The following is a 9,413-nucleotide window of genomic DNA, read 5'->3' as shown; positions in this document are numbered from 1 at the left end:
TTTCCCTCCACTTCACAATTATGTGCCACTTTGTGTTGGTCTATCACATAAAATCCCAATAAAAGACATTTACGTTTTGGGTTGTAACATGACAAAATGTGGAAAATTTCAAGGGGTATGAATACTTTTTCAAGGCACTGTAAATACCAGGCAAGGAATGGGTGGTAATAGCATGAAAACAATTTGTGTTTCTTAAAGCTGCCTGCCCACTAACATGCCAAAAAAACATAAATACCAATCCAGGAATGGGTGGTGATAACATGAAAACGTTTCATGTTTCTTGAAGCTGTCTGCCCACCAGCATGAAGAAATATACATAAAATATGGTCCAGGAATGGGGTGACGGTGGCGGTGATGGTATGACAACATTATTGTCTGCCCACCAGTATGTAAAAATAGACAAATACTGGTCAGAGAAGGCAGGTAGCAGTTGTGGTAATAGCATGAAAATAATTTGTACTTCCAGAAGCTGTCTGCCCACCAACATGCAGAAATACATATACAGTAAATACTGGGCATAGAAGGGGGTGGTGATGGCATGAAAAAATGTTTGGATTCTAGCAGCTGTCTGCTCACTGGCATGCAGAAAAACACATAAATACTGGGCAAGAAAGCTGGTGGTGATAACATGAAAACATTTTGTGTTTCTTGAAGCTGTCTGCCCATCAACATGCAGGAATAGACATAAATACTGGGCAAGTAGGGGTGGTGGCCAGTGCTGGGACAGGTTACCTCAGCACCCAGGGCAAAGATGCACAACTGTGCCCTCTTTACGCTTGGCATAGATAGGAGGGTACTGCCCTGTGTGCTGTGCTCAGGATGGCCACTCCTCCCTGCCCTGTGTGTTGTGCTCGGGGGGCGACTGCCCCCCCTGCCCTGTGTGCCGTGCTCGGGGCGCCCTCCCCTCCCTGCCTTGTGTGCTGTGCTCAGGATGGCCACTCCTCCCTGCCCTGTGTGCTGTGCTCGGGGTGGCCACTCCTCCCTGCCCTGTGTGCTGTGCTCGGGGTGCCCGCCCCTCCCTGCCCTGTGGTGTGGTGCCCCTCCCTGCCCTGTGGTGTGCTGCCCCTCCCTGCCCTGTGTGCCCTGTGTGCTGTGCTCGGGGCGCCCGCCCCTCCCTGCCCTGTGGTGTGGTGCCCCTCCCTGCCCTGTGTGCCCTGTGTGCTGTGCACGGGGTGCCCGCCCCTCCCTGCCCTGTGTGCTGCCCCTCGCTGCCCTGTGTGCTGTGCTCGGGTTTGCCCGCCCCTCCCTGCCCTGTGTGCTGCCCCTCGCTGCCCTGTGTGCTGTGCTCGGGTTTGCCCGCCCCTCCCTGCCCTCTGTGCTGCCCCTCCCTGCCCTGTGTGCTGTGCTTGGGGCAGCTGCCCCTCCCTGCCCTGTGTGCTGTGCTTGGGGCAGCTGCCCCTCCCTGCCCTGTGTGCTGTGCTTGGGGCGACTGCCCCGTGTGCTGCCCCTCCCTGCCCCATGTGCTGCCCCTCCCTGCCCTGTGTGCTGTGCTTGGGGCGGCTGCCCCTCACTGCCCTGTGTGCTGTGCTTGGGGCGACTGCCCCGTGTGCTGCCCCTCCCTGCCCCGTGTGCTGCCCCTCCCTGCCCCGTGTGCTGCCCCTCCCTGCCCTGTGTGCTGTGCCTTCCTGACCTGTGTACTGCCCCTCCCTGCCCTGTGTGCTGCCCCTCCCTGCCCTATGTGCCCTGTGTGCTGTGCACGGGGTGCCTGCCCCTCCCTGCCCTGTGTGCTGTGCTCGGGTTCGCCCGCCCCTCCCTGCCCTCTGTGCTGCCCCTCCCTGCCCTGTGTGCAGTGCTTGGGGCGACTGCCCCGTGTGCTTCCCCTCCCTGCCCTGTGTGCTGTGCTTGGGGCAGCTGCCCCTCCCTGCCCTGTGTGCTGTGCTTGGGGCGACTGCCCCGTGTGCTTCCCCTCCCTGCCCTGTGTGCTGTGCCTTCCTGCCCTGTGTACTGCCCCTCTCTGCCCTGTGTGCTGTGCTCGGGGCACCTGCCCCACCCTGCCCTGTGTACATGCTGTGCCTGGGGCGGCCGTCCCTACTGCCCCACCCTCCCTTTGCCAGGCCTCAGTGCTGGTTCTGGTGATGATGACATGAAAACATTTAATCTCACTAAAAGCTGCATTCCCATTGACATGCACCATAGAAGGAGGGGGCCGGCGGGGGGGGGTTACGGCTTGCTACATTACAGTGAGTGATAACATGAAAACCTGCACCATTCATTATACAAGAGGGGGGTCATTAGACGGATGTAAATGTCACGAATCCCGTTTCTCAGGCAAAATAATTGACATTTGCCATAGGTGGGCCGCGGCAAAATCATTTTCTTTCTTTTTTTTTTTTCTTCTTCTTCTACAGAACCGCCAAGACTGATGAGCCTATTATTGTGCCGCCCTCCCGGGGGGCAAAGCTGCTCGGCCGCTCGCTTGAACGCACCGCGCTCTATTTTCTAGGTGAAAGGGCGCGCTTCTCCTGTTTTCACGCTGGCTCCCAGCTCCCTGGTGCTCCTGGCCGAATGCCGGGGGGGTGACCGACCTTGTGTACCGGAGGAAGGTGGGGGGGGCCACTGGAGGAAGAAGGGGGGGTGGTAATAACAGGCCGATGGGGTTTCCATGGAGACTAAGTCCTCGCAGCTCTGTGGGCCAACAACGGATCTGGACTTGGAGTGAGGAATCAAGTTGACAAGACGAAGGCGCTGACCCCCCCGCGACCTCCAACCGCGAACGCAGATAGACGCCACTTAACCAATTAGGTGCGCGATTGGCTGGTGGCGCTCCGCTGATAAAGAGCCGTTAACCCCGCGTGACCCGCTTACTCAGTCACCTCCGCCGTCAGCTGGGATCTGTCTCCGTAACGTCACCCCCCCCAGATTCTTTACGGGATGGCGGCAAAAAAAAAAAAGCGCTCAAGGTCTTCCCGTAAGACCGCCTTTACCAGAACGGCGAGCGATTCCTCAGTTCCGTAGAGCAGTTTCCAAGACGGAATTACTTATAAAGACTTAAACAATCCCCCCCCCCAATACGGGTCAGACAACGCAATCAGCATTCTTGATGAACGGCTGGAAATCACTTCCAGGAAAGTCACCTGGAGATTTTGTGATGGGGATCAGCAGCCAGGCAATCCACCCGACTCTACCGATCGATTTTATATATAAAACTGCTGGTCCACACCACAAAAACGCACTCTAGATCCATTCCGGATGCGTTTCTGCATGCGCGTTTTTAACGCATTTTTGGCGCATTTTTGAAGCTTTTTTTCTTAATTTTCTCCTGTTTTTTTTTTTTCATTGTGCTGGGGTCTGGTGCATTTTTGGTGCGTTTTGATGCGTTCCAATACATTCCACTACGAGAAAAATGCAGCATGTTCTAGACATGTGCACTGACGAAAAATGTGTTCAATTTAGTTTCATTCGTTTTTTTGATTTTTGTTTTTTTGTTTTACGGGTCATTCGTTATGATCGTAAATTTGTAAAATTGTAAGTTTGTAAAATTCGAAAATGCAAAAATAAGAAAGAATATCCGAAAATTCGAAAGAGCGAAAATCTGAACATAAGAACGAAAATCTGAAAATTTGAAATAATAACTAACTAATAATAACTATTACTAAATTATTAAATTATAGGTATTGGAATTTTCTTTCAAAATTGGCTGTTAGTGAACGTAACGAATACGAATTTATCTGAAGTTACGAATTATCCGAAATAAGGAATGTCGCATCTAAACAAATGGAACGGAACAAATTAATAATAAATAATAATAAAAAGTTTTTATTATTATAATTGTTATTTATTATTATTAATTTGTTACATTTCATTCGTTCCATTCGTAATTTACTCGTTATTAATAGTTATTATTAGTTAGTTATTTAGTAATTATCAGATTTTCGTTCTTGTGTTCGGATTTTCGCTCTTTTGAATTTTCGGATTTTCGTTCTTGTGTTCGGATTTTCGCTCTTTTGAATTTTCGTTCTTTCGGATTTCCGAATTTTTGGATTTTCACATTTTTGGATGTTCGAATAAGTTATTATTTCGGATTTTCGAATTTTCGGATTTTCGTGTTTACTTTTGGATTTTCTAATTTTTGGATTTTCGTATTTTTGTTCTTATTTTCAAATTTTCGTTCTTACTTTCGTATTTTTGGATGTTCGAATTAGTTACTTTTGAAAGGAAAATTTGAAAGAAAATTCCAATACCTATTATTTAATAGTTAGTAATAGTTATTATTAGTTAGTTATTATTTTGGAATGATCAGATTTTCGTTCTTATGTTTGGATTTTCGCTCTTTTGAATTTTCGGATTTTCGTTCTTATTCTGGATTTTCACATTTTTTGGATTTTCGGGTTTTCATTCTTATTTTTGGATTTTTGCTCTTTTGAATTTTCGTTCTTACTTTCGGATTTCCGAATTTTTGGATTTTCACATTTTTGGATGTTCGAATTAGTTATTATTTCAGACTTTCGAATTATCAGATTTTCGTTCTTGTGTTCGGATTTTCGAATTTTTGGATTTTCACATTTTTGGATGTTCGACTTAATTAGTTATTATTTTGGATTTTCGAATTTTCAGATTTTCGTTCTTGTGTTCGGATTTTCGCTCTTTTGAATTTTCGTTCTTACTTTCGGATTTCCAAATTTTTGGATTTTCACATTTTTGGATGTTCAAATTAGTTGATATTATTTCGGATTTTCGAATTTTCGGATTTTCGTATTTACTTTTGGATTTTCTAATTTTTGGATTTTCATATTTTTGTTCTTACTTTCGTATTCTTTGTATTTTTGGATGTTCAAATTAGTTACTTTTGAAAGGAAAATTTGAAAGATAATTCCAATACCTATAATTTAATAGTTAGTAATAGTTATTATTAGTTAGTTATTATTTTGAAATGATCAGATTTTCGTTCTTATGTTCGGATTTTCGCTCTTTTGAATTTTCGGATTTTCGTTCTTATTCTGGATCTTCAAATTTTTGGATTTTCCGAATTTTTGGATTTTCACATTTTTGGATGTTCGAATTAGTTATTATTTCGGATTTTCGAATTTTCAGATTTTCGCTCTTTTGGATTTTCGGATTTTCTAATTTTTTTGGATTTTCGGATTTTCGTTCCTATTTTCAGATTTTCATTCTTTAGAATTTTCGGGTTTTCGTTCTTGTTTTTCAATATTTCCACATGAATGAATTTGTCGAATTTTCGTTCGAAAAATGAATTCGTAACTAATCGAATTGCGCCATGTGTAGAGCCGGATATCAGAGCTCATGTTGGGCTTGGATCTTGCATCTCTTTGCCTGACAAATCTGGGACAGCTTAGTAAAAAGCGTGACCGTCCTGACAAATCTGGGGCAGCTTAGTAAAAAGCGTGACCGTCCTGACAAATCTGGGGCAGCTTAGTAAAAAGTGTGACCGTCCTGGCAAATCTGGGACAGCTTAGTAAAAAGCGCGGCCATCCTGGCAAATCCGGGACAGCTTAGTAAAAAGCGCGGCCGTCCTGGCAAATCCGGGACAGCTTAGTAAAAAGCGCGGCCGTCCTGGCAAATCCGGGACAGCTTAGTAAAAAGTGCGGCCCTCCTGGCAAATCCGGGACAGCTTAGTAAAAAGCGCGGCCGTCCTGGCAAATCCGGGACAGCTTAGTAAAAAGCACGGCCGTCCTGGCAAATCTGGGACAGCTTAGTAAAAAGCGTGACTGTCCTGACAAATCCGGGACAGCTTAGTAAAAAAGTGCGGCCGTCCTGGTAAATCTGGGACAGCTTAGTAAAAAGCGTGACCGTCCTGGCAAATCCAGGACAGCTTAGTAAAAAGCGCGACTGTCTTGGCAAATCCGGGACAGCTTAGTAAAAAGTGTGACCGTCCTGACGAATCCGGGACAGCTTAGTAAAAAGCGTGACCGTCCTGACAAATCCGGGACAGCTTAGTAAAAAGCGCGGCCGTCCTGGCAAATCCGGGACAGCTTAGTAAAAAGCGCGGCCGTCCTGGTAAATCTGGGACAGCTTAGTAAAAAGCGTGACCGTCCTGGCAAATCCAGGACAGCTTAGTAAAAAGCGCGACTGTCTTGGCAAATCCGGGACAGCTTAGTAAAAAGCGTGACCGTCCTGACGAATCCGGGACAGCTTAGTAAAAAGCGTGACCGTCCTGACAAATCCGGGACAGCTTAGTAAAAAGCGCGGCCGTCCTGGTAAATCTGGGACAGCTTAGTAAAAAGCGTGACCGTCCTGGCAAATCCAGGACAGCTTAGTAAAAAGCGCGACTGTCTTGGCAAATCCGGGACAGCTTAGTAAAAAGCGTGACCGTCCTGACAAATCCGGGACAGCTTAGTAAAAAGAGTGACTGTCCTGACACTTGCACAAGGTCACAACCTAAGCCTTAGGGCCGGTTCGCACCAAACCGCGGTGCAGGAAACCGCAGGTGAACTTGCTGCCTTTGCGAGTGCATGTGGGTGCCAAGAAATTGTGAATTACGCCCCAAATGGTGAACGCAAACGCAGCCCGTTCACGTGCACTAAGTTGAGCTGTACAATGTGGTTTGGTAGAGCGTGACCTGCTTGCACTACTTTTTCCGTGTTCCGGTGCGCTTCGCACACCATTAAAATAAACTGGCTGCAAAACCGGACCGCGCAGCAACATGCACATTCTAAAGTCCGCCAGCCCTTTATCCTTTTGTTATTTGTATTAAGTTTTGTTTTATTGCAGTACAAATTGGAAACTTTACAGCCACCCCTATATAATGTATGCATGTATATACAGGAGATAGTGTACATATATGTGAAGCTATGCAGAAAGCTTTTAAAGCACACGCACAGGACAAATCATATCCACCCCTCTGCTCCCATTTAAATCATTTATCTTGCTACATTGTATACATTTGGTATACATTGTATATACTTTGTCTCAGGGCTCTGTCCTTCTTCCAGCAGCTGCTGTTCCATGTCCTATAACAAAGCTTTATTTGGCCAGCGGGCATTGTCCCCGTCCGTACACGGCTACGCTCTGCCAAGCTAAACAGACCCATAAGCCCCGGGAGCAGACTGTTCTCTCCATAGAAATCCAGATGGCAGAACTGCGGGTCCTTCCTGGGGGCGACCACCGAGCTCTGCGGGGGGAAACAAGATCACTTAGCTGAGGACGGCCGGGTCACCCAGGACTGGGGACGGGCCCAGCCAATTCGGCAAAATTTGATTTTGCCGACCAGAAATTCTTCATTTCGCTCGCCGACCTGCCTCATCTGCGTCATTTGATTGAAAGAAAACATATACACTGTGTATATATATATATAGATAGATAGATATGGAATGAATAGATAGATAGATATGGAATGAATAGATAGATAGATATGGAATGAATAGATAGATAGATAGATAGATAGATAGATAGATAGATAGATAGATAGATAGATAGGAAGATAGATAGATAGATAGATATAGATAGATAGATAGATAGATAGATAGATATGGAATGAATAGATAGATAGATAGATAGATAGATAGATAGATAGATAGATAGATAGATAGATAGATAGATAGATAGATAGATAGATAGATATGGAATGAATAGATAGATAGATAGATAGATAGATAGATATGGAATGAATAGATAGATAGATAGATAGATAGATAGATAGATAGATAGATAGATAGATAGATAGATATGGAATGAATAGATGAATAGATAGATAGATAGATAGATAGATAGATAGATAGATAGATAGATAGATAGATATGGAATGAATAGATAGATAGATAGATAGATAGATAGATAGATAGATAGATAGATAGATAGATATGGAATGAATAGATAGATAGATAGATAGATAGATAGATATGGAATGAATAGATAGATAGATAGATAGATAGATAGATAGATAGATAGATAGATAGATAGATATGGAATGAATAGATAGATAGATAGATAGATAGATATGGAATGAATAGATGAATAGATAGATAGATAGATAGATAGATAGATAGATAGATAGATAGATAGATAGATAGATATGGAATGAATAGATAGATAGATAGATAGATAGATAGATAGATAGATAGATAGATAGATATGGAATGAATAGATAGATAGATAGATAGATAGATAGATATGGAATGAATAGATGAATAGATAGATAGATAGATAGATAGATAGATAGATAGATAGATATGGAATGAATAGATAGATAGATAGATAGATAGATAGATAGATAAATAGATAGATAGATAGTATTCGGTGACCCTCCTTAGTCTGGGATGAATGGGTGGACGGGGGTTGGATGAGGTTGGGAGTTGTTCAGACTGTAGAACAAGTGAAGTCATTGTTCCGGGACACACATCTAGAACTCTGAGGACGGGGTCGCAGTCAGATTGACCTCCGGGGAACAACACAGTCTATGTACATCTCTCCCAGCACAGAATTCTCTAGAAAGGTTACAGATCTGTGAGCTCCCCACACTACAGACAAGAGATCCATCCAGCCAGGGAATGACAGTGCTGTCCAGGAAGTGCTGCAGCTGCGGTAAAGTCAGGAAATCCACCATTATTCAGCAGGACTTTTACTGCTCCGCTAATCAGGACTGCCACCTCCGGTCTAATGATCCTGCTGTGAGTGTGGGGCGTGGCTCAAGGAGTGGGCGGTGCCGGAAGCCCTGGAACACTCGGATAGGCTGACCTCGTCTTGCCTTTTATTGTGTAAAGTGCAGCTTTGGGGATCACTAAACAAGAAGGTGCAGAATGTAGTTACCCCGACCAATCAGGTGTAAGTATAATAAAGTGAAAGGGTGAATGGTGAAATCTGGTTGGCTGCGGTAGTTTATCGCGCTTGCATCCTGCTGGAGATAAAAAAAAGGTGACTCTGCGATCTTAGGGTGGGTTTCCAGCCTGCGAGGGGTTAACCATCAGGACCCCCCAGCGAGGCGCCCGGACGGGGGGGGTTATTTTTTTTTTTCTCTGTTTTTTTTCCCGCGTTTGACACACCTGATTGGACATCTATGCCGGCATCTGGGTCCTTCCGCCTCATTAGCCGGCGGGATGCTGGCTTACATAACGCAGGTTCTCACAGATGCCGCCAGCTGATGCCAAAATGCGCGGGGCAACCGCGCCGGACGCGGCCATTGATATCCGGCCGGAATGAGCGCCGTCCTTTATGTCCCGTCCAAGGCGATTTCAGCCAATGACCTTTTTTTCGGCGAAGTACTTGGCAGACGAGAAACTGCCAAACGCAGAATTAAAAATTGAAATCTCTGACAGTTAGTGGGATTTCGGACATTGCCGTCACTTTTTAGCGAAAAAAGTGGTTCAGGTCGCAAAATGGCCGTCGCGGTGATGTCATCGGTCCCTTGCGGTTGCAGTGTGTGGTTTAAAAATTCCGACTGGCCAATGTGCATTTGTTTTAAGTCTATAAACCTCTTCGGTCAGCAGTCCTGACTGTTTATTGTTACCCCCCCCCCCCCC

Source organism: Aquarana catesbeiana, linkage group LG13 (genome assembly GCF_042186555.1).
Source record: "Aquarana catesbeiana isolate 2022-GZ linkage group LG13, ASM4218655v1, whole genome shotgun sequence".
In the NCBI taxonomy this organism is placed as follows: domain Eukaryota; kingdom Metazoa; phylum Chordata; class Amphibia; order Anura; family Ranidae; genus Aquarana; species Aquarana catesbeiana.
The sequence above is the reverse complement of the archived record's forward strand: the minus strand, read 5'-3'. Positions refer to the sequence as shown.